Here is a 23,412-nt window from a genome sequence, read left to right as displayed (position 1 = left end):
AGCCTTTCAATCCTTCCTAAGGATTGGAGCTCTCTCCAGATCAGGTATCCTATCCATTTGCTGGATCAGGAAGAAGATCCTGAGCCAGTGTAAAACCAAGTTATTTATCCAAAAATCCTTCCTTTGTCAGTTGGTCTCTGGAGAATCCAGTTTGAACTATTATGTGAGCACCTTTCTACAGAGTGGCTTGAAAGGGCTGGTAACAGTGGAAATAGATTAGCATCCCACTCCCGCTAGAGAAGGCACATGCAATGCCACAATAACATATACACAATTGCCTTTTTAATACTATGTTACCCCAAAGGTATTAACTCTAATTAGGCAAGGTTAAACTTCATTGAATTAAGTTAATCTTAATTCTATAAGGTTTGTTTAGGATGTTACAGGATATGGTCAGTCTATCACAAACACCTTTTATTGGCTATGTTTAAATCCTGTTTTGAGTGTTTCTGTTCTGTATTATTTGGGAGTAGAGGGAAGCAATATCCATTGTGAGAGGAAATTCTCTCACAATGATGAAATATTTCTCTAGCACAGGCTGGGGTTTGTACCAGTGTCTGTCTCTTTCTAAAATTCGGAGAATCTTACTGCTGTTCTGGCCAGATGCTCCTACCTTCTCCCGCAGGCTCATTCCTCCTCCTTTTAGCACGACTATGTCCGACTCCTCTTCCCTCTCTGTTCCATGCAGCAGTTGTCTATTGGCATGTCTTCCCTCCTGCTTCCTTTCTAATTTATGATGTATCGCTCTTCCTCTTTCTTTGCCTCGGATTCTTCCACTGATCCTCTATGACATTACTTTTCACACTAGCATTCCTTCTCACCATTTAGCCTCCTGCATTCTGGCCCTCACATCCTCAACTGACCTTTGATCCTGAATCAGTGCTGTCATTCATGAAAATGGCCACTCATTCACCTTCATTCCACCAGCACTGCTCCTTCTCTTACTTTTTTTATCACAGAATTCCCCTCTTTCTGATCACTGTCCTATTTCTGTCAGTATTGTGTGATTCCCTCCAACACCTAAACGTTCTTCCTGCCTCCTCTGTAACTTCTAATCTAATGCATCAGCATCTCTGAGTTCTCTGCTACTCATGTTCCATTCCTGTCCTCTGTGAACTCCACAATTGACTTTTCTTCCCCTTTCTCTCACTGCACTGTCATCTCACAAAACCCTGGCCTTGGCTAATCCCTCTTGCCTATTTTTTCTGTTCCTACTACCGTACAACCAAATGCCACGAGAGGAATCATGTGACCCCGTAGATTTCCTCCATTACATGCCTGTTTTCTTCTTTTATCACTGCCCCCTCACTCACAAAGCAACTCTGCTTCTCCCTCATTGAGTTCAATGCCTGAAGTCCCCATAACCTGTTTGTCACCTTCAACTACCTCCTCAAGCCCTTTTTCCCCCTACATCATCTCTCTCATATCCACGATCTTGCCAACACTGTAAAGGAGAAGATTGACAGGATCTCAAATTATGTTTTTCTGTCCCATTTACTCCCGTCTACTACCATGCTCCTCTTCCAACTTCCTCTCCTTACATTTTTCTCAGTTACCAAACTTGAGATCTCCCAACTCCTCTCTTCTTCCAATTCCTCTATCTGGCTGCTTGGCCCTAGCTCCTTCTCCTTTGTCCTGCTATCCTTTCTACTTCCTCACGCTGAACCTTTTGTTTCTTTGTGTACAAATATACCTTGGTATCCTTGGAAAAGCTGACCATTTTTTCTTTGTACACAATCTCCTTTTGTCCCCTTCACTTATAAACATGTCTAGCACGTTGTCAACAACAGCCACATGAACTTCTTCACTGCAGATTCACTGCTAGTTCTGCCCCAGTCTGCCATTTCCCCTCGCTACCCCATGTGAACTGCTCTCACCAAAGTTCCAGTGGACTTCTCCAAACTAGGTCTGGAGGCCTGAATTCCATCTCCTTTTACTTTTATGCTGTTAATCTCTCCTTCCTCCTTGGCATCTTGTCTGCTCTTGGTTCTGCAGCTCTGTCCTCTCTCTATTATCCTCCAGTCTCTCCAGCCACATGTTCTCTATCTGCTTGGGCAGCAATTTCTGTTCTTCCAATCTCCATCTATTGGAGTCCCTCAGTGTTCTTCACCTCCTCTTCTTTTTCCTCTACATTCTGTCTTAGGGTGACCTCTTCCTCTTCTCCTCTGCTTTGAGGAGAGACTGACAGAGCAGCCTGGGAGATAGGAGGAGAACCAAGATAGAAGAGTGATGGAATGTCAGGGAAGGGGAAATTATCAAAGGTATGTATATAAAAGGTAGTAAAAAGGTCAAGGGAGGTCTGGATGTATTCCAGTCCTTCAGACATAGCCAGAAAACGATCACTAGGGACTTTGATAGCAGTTTCTCTAGAGTGCAGAGTGGAGAAGGCGGGCAGAGAGGATCCAGCAGAATCTCCAACTTGTAGAAATACTTACAACATAAATATGCTTTAGATTAGTAACCAGTTGCCTTAACGACTGTTGGATTATACTGTAAATTGATGTGTAATGTACCTGATGACATATTTGAAAAATGTGGTAAATGAAGGGTTCTGATGGGAGTTCACTCTTCCCTCCCTAAATAAAAGCATGGGAGGAAGAAAAGGAGTTTTGCAATAGGGGTATTTTTGTTGACCGTCCAGGCCAGTGATAATTCTGCTTGCGTATGCACTTTTCTGACCCATAGGTCTATTTTGGGTTCTGTGTGGAACCATTTCCATGCTAGTGATCATGAAGTTCTTGTAATGAATCATCTGCATTTGGGATTGTTAACATGTCTTGAGATAGTTCTGCACACAAACTTTTGGTTCTTCCTGATATAACAAGAAGGGGACAGCAGTAGGGTACCAGTCCTTTTCCTCTACCCTGCACCCTATAAAATTGTAGAGGCAAAGTGCCGAGTTAGGCTGGGCACCACATGGGAGAGAGACAGAGGAGAGAGTACAAGCAGTTAACCCCTGACACACACACTAACATATTTTAACCATTGTCTGATTCATTAGATAACGATGATATGTCTCTAGCAGGTGTATGTAATTAAAACTTGGCAGGTTCACTTTAAAAAAATGCAGACATGCTGCATTTTCTGTTAGCACTCTTGATCTCTGCTGGCTTGCCTGCCATGCTAGCAGTGCTGACCTGTGACAATGGGCCTCTCCTAATGGAGTTGCAGGGCAGGGCGGGGGAGGTGGCTGTTTATACGAATAAAGGAAAATTTAAGCTTATATTTAACTTTACATTAAAAAAGTGTCTAGGCCTTTCTTCTTTGCAAATAACCTTCAAAATGTAAACCAACATAATTAATGCACAGTGGCCACCAGGGCTGAAAGTTTATCAGCGATTTCATTTTCCTAACGGTTGTCAGTCTCTCACAGTCACCCAGGACTGGCCTTCAAGGTCTGGAAATACTATGGCCATCGGTCCCTTGATTTTTAGGAAGACCCAAGATCAGTTCACAGCTAGACAGAGCAGGGATGCCCAGGGTACTGCTGATAGAACTCAGATTGGTGTTTGTGTAACACCGATAGACCCCAGTCATCGGGATTGAACCTGGGACCTCTGGAGCTTAGTGCATGAGCCTCTACTGCACGAGCTAAAAGCCACCTGGTTGTTAGCTAAGGCTGTAGAGCAAAGTCCTCTCTCTCTCTCTCTGCCACTAGATGGGACAGAACACCACACCCAGGAGGTGTGTGGGTTACACTTGCTCCCTGCAGTAGATTGCATGGAATTGAGCCAGGTTCTCTGCTGAGCAGCCAGCGTGACTTCTGACCTCAGGCCAGCTCAGGGATAGCTAGTAATATGAGAGGCAGCATGGGTTAATAGAGTAAGAGCAAAGGAATAATCTCTGCTCTGATGCAGTTTCCTGCTGGGGTCGCTAAGTGAGGCAGACCACCCTGCGATCTGGATCGGTAGCCATATGGTAGCAATTCAGCTGTGTAGCCTGTAAGTTTACTGCTTGTGTCTGTGCCCGCAGTCTGATTCTGCATGAGGTCTGGCTGCATGCATGTGCAGGGTAGTGTTAGGCTCCAGTGTTTGCTCACTGGGGAGGCTTCATGGAGAGTAAGGTGGAAATAATGTTGTGTGACAGACCTCAGGACCATCTATTGGGACTTCACCCAGCTTGCTGTCAGTTCCAGCAGCTCAGCTGGCCAGCAGCTCCACAAAAACTGGATGATACATTGTGTTGTGTGGCACAAACGAGCAGACCCTGAAAACAGATTACCCTGTTTGAGTGTGAATTGTTCTGGGATTGTTTTATTTCTAATTATTAAGGCAGAGTGGGTTGTGAGCTGGAGGGCAGCCAGAATCAGTGTTTATATATATAAAATCTTTGGGAGGTTGGGACATGAATGGACTGCTCAGCTGGTGGCTGCATTGATGATGCACAGGGACGTCTGTGCCAGATTTCTCCAAAAGCTGATGTCTGTAAAATCCTGAGTCTGGAAATTGTTGCTACTATCAGACCCATGAAGTGTTGCGTGGAGTATGGAAGTGAGATCTGCGGGAGCACCTGTCATATAGTTACTTTTATGCCTTTCTTGCGTGCCAGGTTTTCCTAGCTATTCTGTTTTTTCTGCCAAGGCACGTTACGGTCTTGACCCTCAGAACCAGTAGTGTTGCAAACATGTAGTATGTTGGTTTAAGCATCCCTTAAAACCTTTAATTCAGAGATCCCCAAACTGTGGGGCATGCCCCCCTAGGGGGGCATGGAGGAATGTTTGGGGGGCATGGTGTGGCCCGGCCCAGCCTCCCTGGAGTGGGTAGGTAGGGAGCACCACCCAGCCCTGCTCCGCTCCCAGCTGTGTTCCGGCCCCGCCCCTAGTCCCAGACCCGCCTCCAGCTGCGGCCCCAGCATTGGCCCCCTTACCTCTGTCGGCATCCCCTGTAGGGACAGAGGTAAGGGAGGGCGTGATGCCGAAAAGTTTGGGGACCACTGCTTTAATCGTTCTGCAACTGGTCAGTCCTCTTCAGACCATGGGCATATCAATATCGGGTGTCTAGTTGCACACATTGAAACCATCAGTTTTCCTTTGAAAGCACTGTTTCACATTCCAAGAGTATATGTTAATTTTCTGTCTTTTATTTATGGCACACCAGTCACCGTAGTATATAGGCACCAGGAGTTGTATGACTTGATGCGAGGAGGCTGCTTCAGCAAGCACATCCCTTGTGGTGGTCTCAGATGATACATAACGGTTGCATCATGTTCCACTAAACTGGAAATAATGTTGCCTACGCAGTAATCATGCACATACTGTTTCTGTCCATGAAGGTGCTCATATACATATGCAAAGTACAGTTCCACCCAGTAGGGACATCTTGGATTAGTTTAAGTAGCCTTTTCTTATTTTAGCTGTATTCTAAACAGGCTATTCACAGCCTTGGAAAAATTGCTACAAGGAACCCCCCATCTTCTTCTGCACACTCAAAAATATATTCTTTTAAGTTCCATACCTTTTCTAGAAACCCATAAACTATAAGGTTGGAATAAGGCATGCCATATTTATAAAGCCACCCTCATCACCTGTTCCAATGTGCACTGCAGTGACAGTAAACTCTGTTCTCTGTCCTTAGCCATTCTCATAATTGTGGTTCAAGTACATATTACAGATTTTTAGCTAAAACAGACTGGCAAAAGAGTTCCAGAAATGACAGTTCCACTGTTATTTGGGCTTTATTGAAGTGGTCACAGTGGCTGATGAATGTTAAGCAATGAGATTTAAGATTAATTGTTGGATGGCATGCTGCTAATTCTGGTTGCAGTAGGACAATGAGGTCACTAGTATGAGTTCTAAGAAGATTCCTAGGAGGCTACTTTTGGTAACATCAGTGTTTTGTTCTAAGAAGTAAAATGTGCGTTATCCTATAGAGAATAACTTACATTTAAATGCTGTTGAGCAGAGCACGAGGAGGAATGTGACCATGGATAAGCTCACACATGCAGCCTACGGCATTTCCAAACCCATGAGACTTGAATTGGTTTGAAATTAGGCTGAATATCTTCTTTCCCTGCATAGTGTCTAGGTTATTTTTTCAAATTATTCTATTTTTTTATGCCTGTGCAGACGATACGTTATGCTGGCATTGATTCACTGAGTGTATTTGTCAGCAATAAAAATGAATGAAATCCTAGAGGCAGAATTTGAACCAGCTGCTGCTGTTTACCAACCAGGCTAACAGTGACCCTTACATCTATAAATACTTTCTCTGTGAATTAGAAGCAGTGAACTGAACCCTATTTGTTTTACTCCTGTTTACCTGATTATCTTTCTCACTCTCACTTTTTACTTTTCATGTTCTCTCTTTCCTTCACCACCTCAAATGCTGTCAAACCCTGCAAGAGAGGGATTAATTTCAAATGACGTAATTAATCATTTGTTAGGAGTATATCAAATTGTTGGCCTGCGTAGACCTGTAAAGACTTTAACTCTTCTCTTGATATGTGTAGTGCTGATTTTTAACAGTGCTGGTTTTAAAGTACAAGTTTGGAATCTTAAAAATACTGGATCATTGTTAGAGTTTATCACTCTTAATAAGGAACCAGTTTCATGTCATCAATTAGTAAATATGTTGTAATGTCATCGTAGCTTTAGGTGAAAATATGTGTAAAAAGATTGCGATTCCCATCCTAACTTACCACCCAAACTCTTTATTTTTATTTATTTAGGCTAGTTTTAGAAATTGGAATGGGACAGAGTTTTATCACAGACATGATAATCAAGTTACATGTTGTTCCAGTTTGGGTTTCCCCTAAGGAATAATATTTACAATATTGCCAGCCTTAAGCATTCAAAAATCTTGAGTCAGATCCCAAAATATCATGAGGTTGGATTAAACATCATGAGGTTATTTTTCAAAGTTGGATTCTTTTATTTGCCTTTTGGGTATACAGGGGTAATATTTTTCAATCTTTTCTCTGCAAGCATGAGGTTTTGTATCTTACTTTTTCTTTTTAATGAAAACTGAGCTTTCCTAGCCACATGCCTCTAAGAACTGGTGCTTTAAGAAAAACACCAAATATCATGACAGATGCAACAAAATCACAAGAGTTGGCAACACTGCATTTATAACAAAACAACGTAACACAAGCGTATGTACACTCATGCATGTGGACACATATGCACACACACTAATGTGAACAGAGAAAACAACCCAGCTTGTTGCTCAGCCCAGCTCTGTGACCCCAGGTAATTTAGTTTTTCCTGCCCAAAACAGTTCTCCCCCAGATGTCTTTCAATCAGCCATTCTTACAGCCTTTTTCACTGCATATCTTTGTAAGGGGAGGAGGAAATTTCTCTGCAGTAGCACTTGTTTCCTTGATGACCAAATAGAACCCTTTGTGGTTGAAAAGAGTGCCACACTATAACAAGATGGCCCCAACCACACATTTAGGGCTCAATCCTGGAGCTCTTCCTCATACATGCAACCACATTAACTTTGTGATCCTCCTGGTAAGTGTTGCAGGATCGGGCTCTTAGCTCATAATTGCCTGCTTTTATTAAGAAGAATTACTTACAAACACACTTTCAAACTTAGTCAAGGAAGAAATTCTTTTTAACTTTTGGACTTATGTCCTGAGCATCATGAGTAGAATTTCCTTTCTAAGACAATCTTTGTGAGGTTGTGGGGAATAAAGATACTGGCCACCTGAACCTGTAGTAGTGCAGATTGTTATTATTTTTTTGTTTAAAGGAGGAAATTAATTGTTAGACTTTTTTTTATCTAAATGGCTGAGCTTTGCCTTTTACGTACAATCTAAAATAAACATTCAATTGTTGTTGAAAGGAAAGATTGTAATGATATGGTAAAATTGTTTCTATTCTCTTCCTGAAAGACAAAGGAAAATCCAGTAGAACAAGTGGGAATCTGCAGACCTATAGTATTTAAAAATAATTGCTCTACCCAATATAAGGTACTGTACTGCTGTAATTTCAGTGTGGTTTTGCTTGTCCACTTCCTGGGTTGCGTTGTTGTTTGATAGATTAGTCCACATTTCTTCTGCTAGATTAATTCTTTTGGAAGTGGCATCCTTTTTATTCCCTGGGTTGTTATCACAGCAAGAGGAAGAGAAAACGTGTGATGAATGAAGAATGTTCACGTTTCTGTATGCCACACATGACGTTAGGGATCCCCTGGGATTTGTTTGTGTTCTTGTATATGTGTGGATGAACATCTGTGGAATGTCAGCCTAACAACTTCCTACTGACATTATAAAGGGACCATAATAGCATTATATTTTTTTAAGCCTTAGCTCATTTTGTTAACTCTTTCGCTTCTAATTGCTTCATGCCCTTCCTCACTCTTTCAGTCAATAAGAAAGTTACAATAGCCAGGGAGTTGATTAGACCTTGAAATTAAAACCAATAATGTCAGAGTGGTAAGCCTTGATCTGTGGGGAACAAGAGTTCTGATTTGAGCTCTTTTCCTAAATCTATATTAACTTTCTTTTTGCTTCATGATTGCTTTTTATTCCTCTGTTTCCCTCTCTAATCTATTCCTTTGTGTTCTATTTTCTATTCTTTTGCAGTAAGATACAGAACATCCCATTTAGTGAAATTGACAATGATAGCTCCACAACCTGGAGAAGTAAAGATGAATATACTTTGTGCCTGATAGGTATACCTATATGCTGAAAAGCCTGCAGAGATGTTAAAGTTCTCAATAAAGTATTTCAACACCTCAGGCCTTATTCAAAACTAATGGGAAGTCAATGAAGAGACTCTGTGTATGCATGAAATACACAGATATTCAGATTGTTGCATTGCCTGGTGCTGTCCACTGCCACACTCTCTTATTTTGGAAATGTATATTTTCATAAGGTCTGAATCTCACGTTTGTAAAATAATTTAGCTCTCAACAGCAGCTCCTTTGTGCCTGTGTGTATGTGTTGCTGCTTTTATTTTTTAACTCTAAATTTTAATTCATGTTGGCTATTATGATACCACAGTGCAGATAATAAACTCAAGAGTGTAAAAACTGGTCTTTTTTCTCTGGTGGCTTCATCTTGTGCTCCAGAATCTAAGCCGGCAGTTTAAAAACATGTTTTCCTCTAGCCATATGAATTGTCAAGACAGCCTTCAAAATGTGAACCAATGCAATGGTATTTTCCAGTATCTACAGGCATCCTGACACGATTATTCTGATTGCTGTGAACTGCCCTTTTTCATTCATTTTTGAGAGGATGTTAATTGTGAAGACTAAGGATGACCATTTAAATGCCATCATTGATTGTTTCACTGCTGATAGAAGCATGCTACAGAGAAGACGGATAAACGTGTTTTGCAGATTTGTTCAATCTAATGTTAGTGGCATTTCATTTTCATATGAGTGGGTGGAGCTTGGGGGAGAGTACCATCATTCATTTTTGCAGTCTGACTCGAGAGTCAATGTATGCTGTTCCCCTCTGATAACCTGATTTCATTGATTTGAAGACCAGAAGGGATCATTATGATCATCTAATTTGACTTCTGCATAATACAGGCCATAAAGTTTGACCTTGTGATTCTTACACCATTCAGCCCAGCAACTTGTGGTTGAACTTTGAGGTTTTTCATTTCCTTTTTGACAGTTTAAAGTTTTTCAGTTTTTCTCCATAGTTGGTTGTACCATTGGTTCTCAGACTGCTGCTGGGCTGCAGAAATTGGGCTAATAGCATATTTCCACTTGCTAAGTTACGTTAAAAGACATGAAATAATTACCAGGGAATTAATTCTCTGTGAAGGCAATTGCTGTACTTGCTACAGGGATGTTATCTGATTGTGAACAGGGGTAAGATGAGGTCTACATAGTGACAAATGGGAGAGGAGATGATCCATAAGTAAATATCTCTAAAAGATGTAGTCCGCACTGAAAATATTTGGGAACCTCTTATCTGTACCAATTGCCAAAGTGCTCCTAACGCCCTCCTACAAGGCAATTACAGAGAACTCTGGAGGGTTGAGGTCTATATTATAGAGTTTGGAATACGTAGCAAGTCTGTGCTCTGAAATGTCAAATGCTACTAAGTGACTTTTGATAACATTCAAGATTTTTCTAATAACTAATCCATAGACTTAAGGCCAGAATGGGGGGACCAGTATGATCCTCTAGTCTGACCTGCATAACACAGGCCAAAGAATTTCGCCCAATAATCTCTACATCAAGCCCATAACTTCTGTCTCAGCTGTAATATATATTTTAGAAAGACATCCAGTCTGGATTTAGAGATGGAGAGTCTACAACGTCCCTTGGTAAGTGGTTCCAATAGTTAATTACTCTCACTGTTAAAAATCTGCACCTTAGTTCTAGTCTGAATATGTCTAGTTTCAGCTTCCAACCATTGGATGTTGTTATGCCTTTTTCTGCTAGACTAAAATGCTGGGTCTACTTTCGGAAATCTCTTCCCCATGTAGATACTTAGACCATGGTAAGGTCACCTCTTTACCTTCTCTTGGATAGATTAAATAGATTGAGCTTCTTAAATCTCTCCTATAAGGCATGTTTTCCAGAGCTCACATCATTCTCATTTTTTTCTGAACCCTTTCCAATTTTTCAAACATCCTTTTCAAAGTGCAGACACCAAAACTGGACACGGTATATCAATAATGGTCTCATTAATGCCATATACAGGGTTATTACCTCCTCCCTACTCCTACTTGATAATCCCCTGCTTACATATCCAAGCATCCCTCCTAGCTACAGCATCACACTGGGAACTTGTTCCATTGTTTATCTATCAAGAACCCTTCTTAGCTATGGTGTATTGATTTTCCTACCCTGTTCTCAGGAAAAAAAGTTATTTAAAGGTTAGAAATCCCCTTCATGGCTCAACTTAATATTGATTAACATAACCTTCCAAGCTATTAAGATCTATCAAATAAAGTATTCAGAGACTTTGAAAAATGCATACTAGCCTGCAGGTAAATAAAAAAAATCTAAAATTCTTAACTGAGATTAGACTGTTCAGCTACTGCATGTGAGAATTACATCATGTGCTAAAAATCTTTATATATTTGTATTTGGGGAATTGACGGAATAGAAGTTCATTTATGGTAAACCAAGGTTCTGTGTGTTAAGTAATGCAGTAGTGCACATCATAGACAAAGAACCTAAAAAATTTCAGTTTTAAACCGGTGAATGTACCAATTTTGTGTACTGAAAGCTCCCACAGCACTTTATAAACTATATATGCAGCAATCATTCCACTCAGCTATGAAATGCAGGCAGCTCTGGGGTAGGACATGGTAGTCTTTGAACAGCACACAGCCACACTGCATGACTATAGGATGGACATTAAAGAAGAATATTCTATCTAATTGAAACTCTGTGGAATGTAGGAGGACAGAATGTAATTATCTGATTTGAAGTTTGGCCAAGGCACCTAGGGTTAACACTCTTACCATGGGATAGATGCCATGAGTCTGACTCTGGTAGTGTTCATGATCTCTGTTTTACATCTCATCTGAAAATAGTCAAGAAAGCTGGTTCAGCTGTAAGCACAGAACAATAACAATCTGACATATATAACTTCAGTTTAATTGTGTATCGTTCTTTGTGATTTTAAGATCTACATTACTATTGTTATTATTTATTATTAAAGTTATATATGTACATGATGTACTTTAACAAAATCTAACTTAAGAAATTGAACACATCTTTTGTACCTTACTATTTTCTGGGGAGGGGGTCCTATATTTGAATAGATTATTTTTACCTGTCATATAAGAAAGTGTTTGGGTTTTTTATATGGGACCTTTTCTCAGATTGCAGCCTGCAGCAAATATTTTAAGTAACATCATAAAACACCCCAAACTGAGATTTATAATGGAAACCTGACCAAACCTTCCTTACAGTGCTATAATTGCCAGTATAGCAGTAGTTTCTATTGTTCTCCTCACGTGAATGTTATGTCTTTTGGTTGGCAATGACTAGGCAATTGGAAGCAATTTATAGTTCTTCTTTGTAAGACTGAACATTCCCTTCCTCATGCTGTTGTCTCTGACAGCTGGATGTTACTCTCTAACACCAAGGAGACCAAATGTCTCTGCTTTACTGTGTGCTTTATTACATCTTTACCTACACATTTGACCTGAAGGCTAACCCTGTGTGTATTATGGGGTGTTTCGTTTGCTGTTCTAGTGGCAAAAAGCTGCTTAAGGTGGACCTGTAATGCCCTGATCCTGTTAATATGACATTACTTTTACAGTCAGAAAAGCAGCCTGTTCTGATATTTACCCTGAAAATTGAATTATGTAGGTGCACCCAAGAATATGGGATGGGTGCTTGTTTGCTTCCTGGTAATTAAAATAAATACACCTGATCAGGAAAGGTCAGGCCTTGGAATGGTAAAATCCTATGTGTAAACTTATATTCATCTCTAGGATTAGGTAACAGAGAGAAATGTGTAGCTTCTGGATTTTTTTTTTCTGGATACTGGATTTGTTCTTGACTTGTTATCTCTGACCCAAAAGTTTTCTATACAGTTGAAGATCTTTTTAAAAAATACTTCTTGTTTCAGCTGATTCCTTAGCCAGTAATTTTGTGTCCTTTGCTTTGCTCCTGCAGTTTTCCTAGTCATTTGGATAAAATAATGAAAAACCGCTTACGTTTTTTTCCCCTCCCTGTAACATTTAGCCCATCTCATTATAGCAAAATATTGCATTTTACATGCCAAACGTTAAAACCTGCTTTCTAAAAATGGTAACTGTATTTAATAACTAATTACTCTAATGATCCTGCAGAAGTGCTTGAGACCTGCTTTAGTAGTGGTGTCAATTACAGCCATCTGCACAATGAATAAAGGAACCGTGGCCCAGCTGTAGAGTTGAAACATGTTGGCATTTTCCTACGGGCAACCATATGGTACTTAACGAAAGCGAATTGTTCATACTGCAAACTGCTCTGCTCCTGATGAATGATAACGTTTTGTTCTGGAAAATAGTTCCACAAATGCATGGAATATTTTTAAATGCAGGAGGCGTCTCTAAGTGACAGGCTATAAAGGGGAAGGCCCTTGGGAAAAAAAAAAGCACACTTTTCTTTTGCTTAGGAGTTCTAGCACATCCTTCCTGGTTCTTAATCATAGTGTCCCATTTGTGAATATACAACCCTGAATCTATAAATTGTATTTAATTTAGTATAGGAAGGGTAGAACTAGAAATGTAATTCTCATTTGCCATAACCATGTTGAAGCTGGTTTGAGCTTTAAAATAGCAAATATGAAGCTGTGTAGAATTCGTAACAGTTTGCCTTGCATATGGGCAGAAATTTGTGCAACTTCTAAAACAGGGGTGGGCAAACTTTTTGACCTGAGGGCCTCATCGAGTTTCGGAAATTGTATGGAGGGCCAGTTAGGGGAGGCTGTGCCCCTGCCCCCTATCCGCCCCCCCTTGTTTCTCACCCCCTGACGCCCCCCCCCCACCGGGACTCCTGCCCCATCCAACCCCACCTGTTCCCTGACGGCCCCCCTAGGACCCATGCCCCATCCACCCTGTCCCCGCTCCCTGTCCACTGACTGTCCCTGGAACCCCTGCCCCTGACTGTCCCCCACGGCCCCATCCAACCCCCTCTCCTTCCTGACTACCCCCCCAGGACCTCTGCCCCCATTCAATCCCCCCTCCCCACCCTCTGGCTGCCCCGACCCCATCCACACCCCCACGCCCTGACCACCACCCCGAACTCCCCTGCCCTCTATATACCGCTCCCCCCCCGCTCCCTGCCCCCTTACTGCGCAGCACAGAGCACAGGTGACTGGCGGCGCTACAGCCGCACTGCCCAGACCGTTGCCCAGCCGCCCAGAGCGTTGTGCTGGTGTAGTGTAGTAAATTGCTCTCTGTAACTGCTACCAGGAGCACATTCCTACGTGGAGCAGTTTAATACAGTACACTGCCAGCATGGTGCGCTGAGGCTGCGGGGCAGGGGGAGCTGTGGGGGAGGGGCCATGGGCGATCCTCCCGGGCCAGGAGCTCAGGGGCTGAGCAGCAGGGTCCCACGGGCTGGATGTCACTGTTACAGCACCAACAAAATGTAGGTCTTTTCTTAGAAAATTGCCCTCAGTCCTTGTCCTTAGAAACGACAGTGCATTTTGTTTTCCTGTTGTGCAATGGAGGGCTCAAGAAACTGGTAATGGGATTCATAGCCTTTCACCCCAGGTCACTGGTTTGAAATCTGAACCAGACCAACAGTGGTGGAAAGCTGTTGCCATTTCATAGTTGATAAGTAATCGTTTGGACAAAGTGAAATGAGGTTTGTCTCAGTACATTTTCTACTGTCCATCTTGCACAACTAGCCATCATCAGTTACCTGAATTAATGATTTTATTGGTCTCAGAAATTAGTTATTTTAATGTTATTACTTTTTAGATGAAATACAGTTGTTAAGGAATTTGGTATATATTTAACATTCTATTTGGATGGTTAATAATAAACATCCCAAACCTGGGAATATTAAACTGTTCTGTGTGATATATTGGATGGCTTTTGTGAGCATTGACTTGTTTCTGTGTTGATGCATATTGGTGAGGCAGTAAAGGGCTGCTGGTGGGGTTCCTTTTCACTTTTCCAATGGGTATGTAGAAGACTTCATTGTTTGTTAATCCATCACATTTCGCAAGCACTGAAGTAACTTGAAACAACTTGATAGATCTTGCTGTCGCTTATACAGATGATGTTGTAACAGCTCTTTGCCTTGGACTTCAAGGTTCTCATTACACATCACACCAGGGCTACAGTAGAACCTCCGAGTTACGGACACCTCGGGAATAGAGGTTGTCCGTAACTGAATTGTTCATAACTCTGAACAAAGCACAGTTCGGGCTTCAGATCCAACAGCGGACACTCCAGGCCAGGTTTCAGCGGCAGCTGAGCTCCCCACTCAGCGCTGGCATGAGTTTGCAAGCTTGTCCCCCTCCGGACAGGGGTGTGTGTGTGTGTGTGTGTGTGTGTAAACAGTGTGTGCGGGGAGGGGTGAAAGCAGCGCAGACCCCAGCGCAGCTCCTGCTCTGCTGTCTCTGGCTGCCTTGGGCTGGCAGCCCCAGTGTCTTGCCCTAAGTGGCTGCCCTGTGCGTGGGGGTGGGGTTGAGGTGATTACCTTTGTGATGTGACTACCTTTGAGATGCAATATAGGCACAGTACAGTATTTGGGGTTTTTTCCTCTGCTTCCCTCCTGATTGGTTACTTCCAGTTTCACATGCTGTCCAGTTGACCGGTCAGTCCGTAATTCTGGTGTTCGTATCTTTCAGGTTCTACTGTATTTGCAAATTCACAGTAGCAGAAAAGATGCAATCAAGAGATCTTGGAATAGGAGGACTTGAGCAAAAGGAAAAGTCTTTGTTAGCTATTAGCAATATGGGGTTCTGTAACATTGTTGAGAGACTCTAGATAGTGCTGTTGCAGATGGACTTGCTAATACTGAATGCACAAAAGTTAGCACTAGAAAAAAATGCTTATTCTCAGCTGGGATGCAGTGTATTGTGGAGGCAGAGTCTGTCACCTGTAAAATATGGGATGTAGGGGGAGATTCCCCCTGGAACTGTCTCTAAGATCTGTTTTCTTGCAGTTATTGCCTACAGGTTCTACCCAACTATACAGCAAATCAAATCACTGCATGGTGCAAAAACACTGCAGGGCCTGTGAAACACAAACAGCTGTGATCTAAGATGCACCAGCCAGTTAATTACTGAGTGCATTATGCTTTATACTTCTTGCTATTTGATCTGTTACAGAATCACCATTTGGTGCAGTAAATCTTCCTTACTTTTAATTAATAGTAACTTATTGGTATTGTAACAATTTCAGTCTAACATTTATTTTTAAAAAGAACCTTTGTGCAGGCATGTAGTGGGAAATGTTTCTTTACCTGAGAGGCAAATGTTTATTATAATTGGGAGGAAAATGTTACTAGTGTTTGTTCAGTACTGACTTTATGCTTATACTATACAGAAAGGAAAACACAACCCCTGAGAAAGCTTATATTCAACTTCAAACTCAGACAAGGCACGTTAGATATACAACACCTGATAACAGCTCAGCCTTAGTTTACAAGCTTATTTAAAGAGTGAACTCCTTGGGACAGAATTCTTGTCTGCTTAATAGCCATAATGCATCATATATACCTGAGGTTGCATATAAGTGTATGTCTGAGGGATTTGATGGAAGAGAGGGGTAGGTCATACTAGGTGTAAGGGAGGCACGAAAGACTTTCAGCGGGTGAGTGGGAGATAGATGCAGTGTCTATGAAGAGGAAAGCTGGGACAAGAGTAAGTACTGAGAGGGTCCGGGGGAGGAATGAGAGTGCTGATGTATGTGGGTGAGGAGTCATTTAGTGACTTGAAGTTTTTAAATAATAGTTACCGGGCACATAGCACTAGTCATAGTATAAATTTCACAATGTTTGTTAGTGAAGGGAATGAATTAAAAAATTACAAACTATGGATACTCCCAGCACTGGGCTGCTTAGCATACAGGTAGCCCATGGTGTTTTCTTAAAAGGAAATATGCAGAGAGTAGATTAAAGGGAAACATAATGGTGATAAATTTAGTCAACACCTGGGTTTGAGAAAAGGGGTCTGAAGCACCCAGCCCACAATGTTGCCAGCTCCTGTGATTTTATCATGAATCTTGTGATATTTGATGTTTTGGTTATGTGTTTTGTTGAAGGGGGGGGCTGGTAAAGGCTCAGCTTCTGGATTCATGTGAGTAGGTGAGAATCTCAGTTTTCATTAATAAATTTTTACAATGTTTCTCATGTTTATGGAGAAAAGCTTGAAAATGTGACCCAAATGCACCCTAATGGCTCAAAAACCAGAAGGCAAATTAGCATAATCCATTTTTTATAATCTTGCAATTTTTTTTAAGCCAGTCTCATGACTTTTGAACACTTGAGGCTGGCAGTACTGCCACCAGCCACAGCTGTGCATCGTAAAGCCAATCTCTAACACACCACAAAGGAAACAGCCATGTATTCCTTTGAGAGTCCATAGCTTCAAATCTTTCAGTCAGTTAAATGTTTTAATGCTTGGTCACTCCTGTAAGGGATGGATGAGCTGTGCAGGATCACCATGTGTGCGTTGGGAAGGAATTTTCCTCCAGGTCAAACTGGCCATGACCTTGGGAGTTTCTCACTATCCTCTGCAGCATGGAGTGCAGGCCACTTGCTGGGATTATCTCGTTATATCTCACTTAATCAGTTCCCTCCCATTGCAGGGGCCTCAAGCATTGATGCATCTCAGTCCCGCCTATTCTCTAACTGTGGCACTTAACAGTATAGTCACCTGTGGGCTGTAATATTTTGGTCTAATTTTGGTTGTTGGGTTCAGTGTTTGGGTACTGGGTGGGACTGGTGCCCAGTGATATATACAAGGTCAGACTAAATAATCAGCTAGTCCCTTATGGCCTTCAACTTTATGAAAAAACATTTTCACAACAGCTCCTGCAGGAGGGATCAAAAACCACCTGGCTCATAATAAATTCATGAGAGTTGGCAACAGAGGTGCTGGCTTTGTGATTTCCCAGGGGGTGCTGGGGAGGGAGGAGAAGGAGCTGATCAGCAGGGTCTGTTGGCAGGCAGGAGACACTGAAGGAGGAGGGGGAAGGGGAGGAGCTGATCTGCGGGGATTCCAGTGGGTGCTGAGCACCCACTATTGTTTTTTTCCCATGGGTGCTCCAGCTCTGGAACACCCATGGAATCAGCACCTATGGTTGGCAACACCAATGACGTATGCTGCCTACAGTGTTCTTATCAGCCCAAAGTGCTCACGCTCCCTTCTACTAACTTTGCCATATTAGATGTGAGCAATAAAGTAGCATACTGGTGGCCGTACTGGTGATTGGGTTACACAAGCACCTAATTTGGCATATTCCTTGTGAAAATCGGTGTGCTAAAGTGGACGAGACTTGGATCAGTTATATTAAAACCTTGAGTCCTAATCTTAGCTATGCTTGAATTGACTTTGTGAAAGCTCTGAGCTATCACACCCATTAAGATGGTTGAACAATAGTTATTTCCCAAAGTAGTAATATGAGGCCTTAATAACAGTAAGGATTATGAAGACTTTCTGTAAGAGGGCTCTCTATATGCTCCAAAAACACATTAAAGCAAGAGCTTATCACACTGGAGAAGGAATTCTTAAGGGTGAGCAAAAAAGTGACATGGGATCATTTAATGGCCACATTTTTATAATTATTTGAAAATAATAATTTAAAAATAATGTAAAACTTGTTACTTTTATTATTTGTATTGTGGAAGTCCCTAGACACCAAGTCATGGATGCAGATAGATAGGGAAGCACAAGGAAACAATAAGATAACACTGGTCTGCATGATAAGCAGTGGTCTCTGCATACCAGCTGCCCAATCTTTGTCAGGTGTTTTGTAGGCATCATGGCAAAGGAGAGAAATTATGAGGGATTTGTAGGATGACAAGGAGACAGCTTTGTGGATGTTCACAGGGAGCACCTCCCACATTGGACGGCAGGATGGGAAAAAGCCTGAAAGTGCTTGTTTGAAAATTTAACTGATCGGTGATGGAGGCTGGCATCATGGGCTGATCAGAGGTAGAGTCAACATCTCAGCAGCATATTAGAGATGATGGGTTGGGTGGAGATGGGCTGAGAAGGGGCTTGCAAGTACGTGTACAGGGACATAGGTAAACAACTACATAGGGACATAAGACTAAGGGACTTCCTGGGTCATCATGTTCAGTCCCCCGCTATCACAGGCAACCCCGTCATAACATCCTGGTCATAAATTTATCAAGCTCCATTTTAAAACTAGTTAGGTTGTTTGCCCCGTTGTTTATGTACTTTTACCCACTTTCTACAGTTAGTTTCACAACTGGGGTAGGCATAGTAGGCCCCACTTACCACTACACCTCACTGCTCCTATTGGAAGGCTATAGTTTGTCTGATATAATGGAGAAGAGGAAGCCAGGGGAGGGATGCAAGAGACGGACATTGTGAAAATGACAAGCTAGGAAAATGATCTGTGCAGCAACATTTTGAATGGATCACCAACAGCCTTTCCTGCAGTCCTTGGCCTTGATAAATCATGAGATTTACTATGATTACAGCCCACGTGATGCAACTTATCTGAGGATGGGGAATGTTGCTCCAGTTCTAAATGAGCCAAGTTGCATGCATTTTCATCTCAAGGAACATAAAAAGCTATTTGAAAATTCATGTGTATACATTAGAACTGTTCTCTGGTCCTTCCCCTACCCTAGTTTTCACAAGTAGTGACTGAAAAGTCAGTATAATATTACTTTAAAGGGGGCAAACTAAAAATTACTTTCAGTACTTTAGAAATAGCGGCATCACTTTTTTCAGCATTAGTGCAAAATATATAATTAACACAATGCAGTGGTAGCACGAGAACACATTTTAAATGCATTTAGGGGAGGAAACATAAGATGCACTGGATATTATGGAGAGACAGTAGTGTTGCTATAGCTAAAGTTGCCTTCGGGTTTCATAAATCCATTCTGAAGCCTCCCACTCCAATTCCTATAATGTTTGCTAAGAAAAATTGATTTGGTCGAAAAATTGCCAGGCTTACTCTGAAGGCCAAATAGAATTTTTCTTCAAAGTTTAAAAACAATGGTTGAACTGTTTTTGATCTGGGCATTAAATGAGACCTGCAAAAGGGGTGTGGGGAGTGAGCTTTATGTTCTTTTTTTCCCTTTACTTGCTTGCTTGTTTAAATTTCAGTCTTATACAAACATCACACCCAAACACACCCAACCAGAGTTCTGAGTGCCCTTGATGTACATTTAAAAACACAAAAATGTAGGAGATTCAAAGTAAAATGTGATGATTTAGGACCATGTGAAAGGGAGGCCTGAAAGCGTGGTGCTGGTTTTGTTGATGATGTTGTGGTGTTTTGATTTGTTTAAAACAACTTTTTAGGAGACTTTCTCTACTTGCATTTAACATTAGAAATAGAGGGTCAGCCTGCCAAGACTGGAAAACGTTAATGACTCGAGAGCTAGTGCAACGGTGAGCTTTTAAAAGGAGAATGGAGTTTGTCAAACTGTTCAGAACTTTTTTTTTGTCAATTACTATTTAACTTCAGTGCCTAAACCTCCACACAAACTTCCACTGATTTAATTAAATAGATTTTCTAAAACCAATTTACTTAGTTATTTTGGTGCAAATCGGTGCACAGACCATCTCATCTCAGAAGGAAAGTATTTAAAGCTGAGTTATCTAAAACACGCTTTCTCAATCTTTAACAACTTTTATTGTGAAATACAAGTTTCCACACAAAGTCTTGTACTGAAATAGCTAAATAGATTTTAATTCTCACCTTTTGATATTTTGGTGCAAGCTTGTATAGAGACCAGCCCTAACATTTTGACTAAAGGAAGCCTTTGTTAAAGATTCAACAGCCTTGCACCTTGAGTTAAGATGATAAGAGCTAACAATACATATCCTTTAGCATTCTCAGAAGTTCTCCTAGAAAATCAACATTCCTGATATGTCTAACTGAAAAAAAGCAAGCAGAAATGTAAATAAATAAATAAAATTTCAGGCCCCCTGCATCTTTGAAAAAACCCAAACAATTAAAACAATCAGATCATTTTCATTTGTAAAAAAAAAAAAAAAGAGGGGTGTGCAGGGAATTTTTCTCGTTATTAACATTTTGAAATTTAGACTTGTATCTACGATTTTTGCCCTGTTTTTAATGCATCTAAAGCTGTTGCTTGGTAAAGCTCTGATCATCAACCAAGGCAATCCAGCTGTTGCCCTTCGCTTTTGATAGTGCTACTTCTGGGCCCCCAGAAGAAGTATTTTTTCTATCACCGTCTGGCCTGGGGAAGGGTTGTGGTCTGGTTGGTAGGTTTCAGGCAGACCTTCCACGCACCCAAAACTACGGTCGTTGCTCTGATTTTCAGAGGTGGTGAAGAGTTGCTGCTCCCAGGGAAGCTAGTGAATTGAACATGTATAATAATAATTCCCTGTAACTATCCATATGGAACACAGTTTTAAAAAAGAAACCAGGTGACTCTGATAAAGCGTTTATTTATAATGTCTATCAGAACATCAAATTGTTTTAAAATTCAAGTATCATTAAAAAAAATCATAAAAAAAATCTGAGAGTTGGAATAACTAATAAAAAATGTTGGCCTTTCTCCCATGCCAACCCCCCCCAACCCCCCCCCCAAAAAATTCTGGAACCTTTACTTCACATTTCTGCCAGGAGTGGATACACGGCAACTTTCTTACCTGGTTGGCTGGAGGGCTGCCTTTATTTTGAATTCAGCTACCTTAGAAGAGTAGCTGTGGTCCTTTTTCACTGTAGGAAATAAAGCAGGAACTTCTTAATCTTATGTGTGAAATTCCTCCTGTGTTATGAGATTTTAACATAATCTAAATGACTCAGATGGTAATAAGATATTGCCCAACAGTAAAAATAGTTTGTGAGACCGTGCCCTGGTATATAGTTTGAAGCTTGAAGATATGTTGTGACGTTGCACAATCAAGTTATTTTCACCTCAGCAATTTCTGTTTTGCCCGAGGGCAGTTGCTGCTATTGCCCCTTAAGACTGCTGCTACTCATCAGAAGAAGCAGTAATTATACTTTGCCAAAGCATTGCACTCGCCGTGTTCAAAGCATTTTATTACATAACACTTAAAGCACAGCTGAAAGGTGGAGAAGTATTAGCCCCATTTTATAGTATAGAGGGGGAAATTGTGGCAGAGACGTTAAGACCCACAATTACAGAAGAACCCACTAATTTTGGGTGCCCAACTTGAGAACTCAGGCTTCCCCACAAATGCTGGGCACCTGCAGCTCCAATTGAAGCAGGTAAGATCTGCAGGTTCTGAACACCTCTGAAAACCAGACCCTGCATTTCACCTCTGACTTTTATCCTCCTTTGGGGAAAAATCAATTTATTTATTAATCCTCTAATACTTTCATTTCCAATAAAAGTGGTGCAGTTTGTACTGGGTAATATGGATACTTGAGTAGCTGCATTATCTACTGCCCAGATATCAAACTGTTTGTTGAGCACTGACAGTGCACACAGCAAATGTACACAGCAGAAAGGATAGCGGGGAAAGGTTCCTTCTTCTAGAGAGAGAAATAATAATAAACAACAGTTCACAACTGAAGCACCGCCAAGATGGAATCACGGTGATGCAACTGGGCGAAGAAAAGTGGATTTGTGTGTGTTGGTTTAATGTATAATAAATAATGAGGGACAGATTAGCATCGCTTGGCTTCATGACTGAGGAATAAGCTGGAAAAGCAGAGCGTGGAAATCCATGTGAAAAGAGTAATGTGGAAGAAGCAGCAAAGATGAGAATGAGAGAAGGCTACAGATGGAGTGGCAGGAGCCAGGGAAGACAAGGCAGTAGAAAGAAAAGAGGCTGGAAACATAAGCAAGGGTGGAGCTATGCAGAGTTTTGGAGGCAGGAATAAGCAGCTGTAAACTTGGAGAGCCAATAAAAGGGTTTGCTGAGGGGAGTGCTGTGATCAGAGCTGATGGATTTTTGTATGTAAACATTAATTCTCCTTTTGGCCTATTTGGGGGTCCCGCAAAATGTGGCCAACAGTGGAAAGAAGTTGGTATCAGTGAAGGAAACTTGCCTGCCAAGAAGTGAGCCAGTTCTTGTGCAGACCATTCTCGGGTGGAAATGATGAAGAGGTAAGAGTTCAGGATCCTGTTAGGTTGATCGTGGCGGTAGCAGGGAGAGCTCTGGAACAGGCCCGGTTTGCACTAATGGCAGGATTCTCAAAAGGATTTGGCGTCAGCCTAACTCTGCTCCCAACGGAGTCAGTGGGAGCAGAGCTCTGCCAAAGGCTTTTGAAAATCAAACCTCTTCCCTTCAAAGGCTGCTTTTGCCAGAGGGACAAAGCATCCCTGAGTCTTCCCCCAACAAGCAACTGCTTGGGAAACCTTTGAAATAAATCCCCCAAATTAAGAATTTAAATTTGCAAGGCCTAGCCTGGCACAGGACTCAGAACCAGGGACAATTGAGTTCTGGTCCTGACTTTGACACTGTCTTCTTAAGCAAGTCACAAAGCCCATTGTTTTCAAGATTGTCTCCTAATTTTTGGGTGCACTCTGCCACCCCACAGTGATTTTTTTTTAAATCCTCTTTTTACCCTGTGTAAACATGTCTTGTTTATAAAAGAAATACTCATGCTGCTTGTTTGTTCCAGGCTCATAAAAGCCTCTTTAGGTTAAAAGGTACCTTTGAGTTTGGAGTTTTGAATGTTTTCATATCTTCTCAAGGTCTTTGATAATCTCTCTGTGATGTCTCTTGAATATTTTTCAACTCCAAATACAAGACATTTCACCATATAGCTCTTAACTGGATAGAGGGCCGGCAATGTAAGGTAAAATAATGGTAAAATAATGTTTGTAAAGTGAAAATCACAATGTTGTTCGGTTACTGTATTTCACTAATCCTTTTTTTTTTTAATTCTGC

General features: G+C 41.4%; 1 protein-coding gene across 5 annotated transcripts in view; it reads left to right on the top strand.

The window, feature by feature from the left end:
- KLHL29 (kelch like family member 29) overlaps positions 1–23,412 on the top strand; it is a 573,096-nt gene that overhangs the window by 132,234 nt on the left and 417,450 nt on the right. The window contains exon 1 of one of the 5 annotated variants that reach the window (XM_043542200.1): positions 2,144–2,261. The exons of the other annotated variants lie outside the window; for them this stretch is intronic. The gene's annotated coding sequence lies outside the window, so the exon portion shown is untranslated. Of the gene's footprint in view, positions 1–2,143; positions 2,262–23,412 lie in introns of those variants that run through there. 5 annotated transcript variants of the gene reach the window in all.

Source organism: Chelonia mydas, chromosome 3 (assembly GCF_015237465.2).
Source record: "Chelonia mydas isolate rCheMyd1 chromosome 3, rCheMyd1.pri.v2, whole genome shotgun sequence".
NCBI lineage: Eukaryota > Metazoa > Chordata > Testudines > Cheloniidae > Chelonia > Chelonia mydas.
Note: the sequence above shows the minus strand (reverse complement) of the source record. Positions and strands in the feature narration are given on the sequence as shown.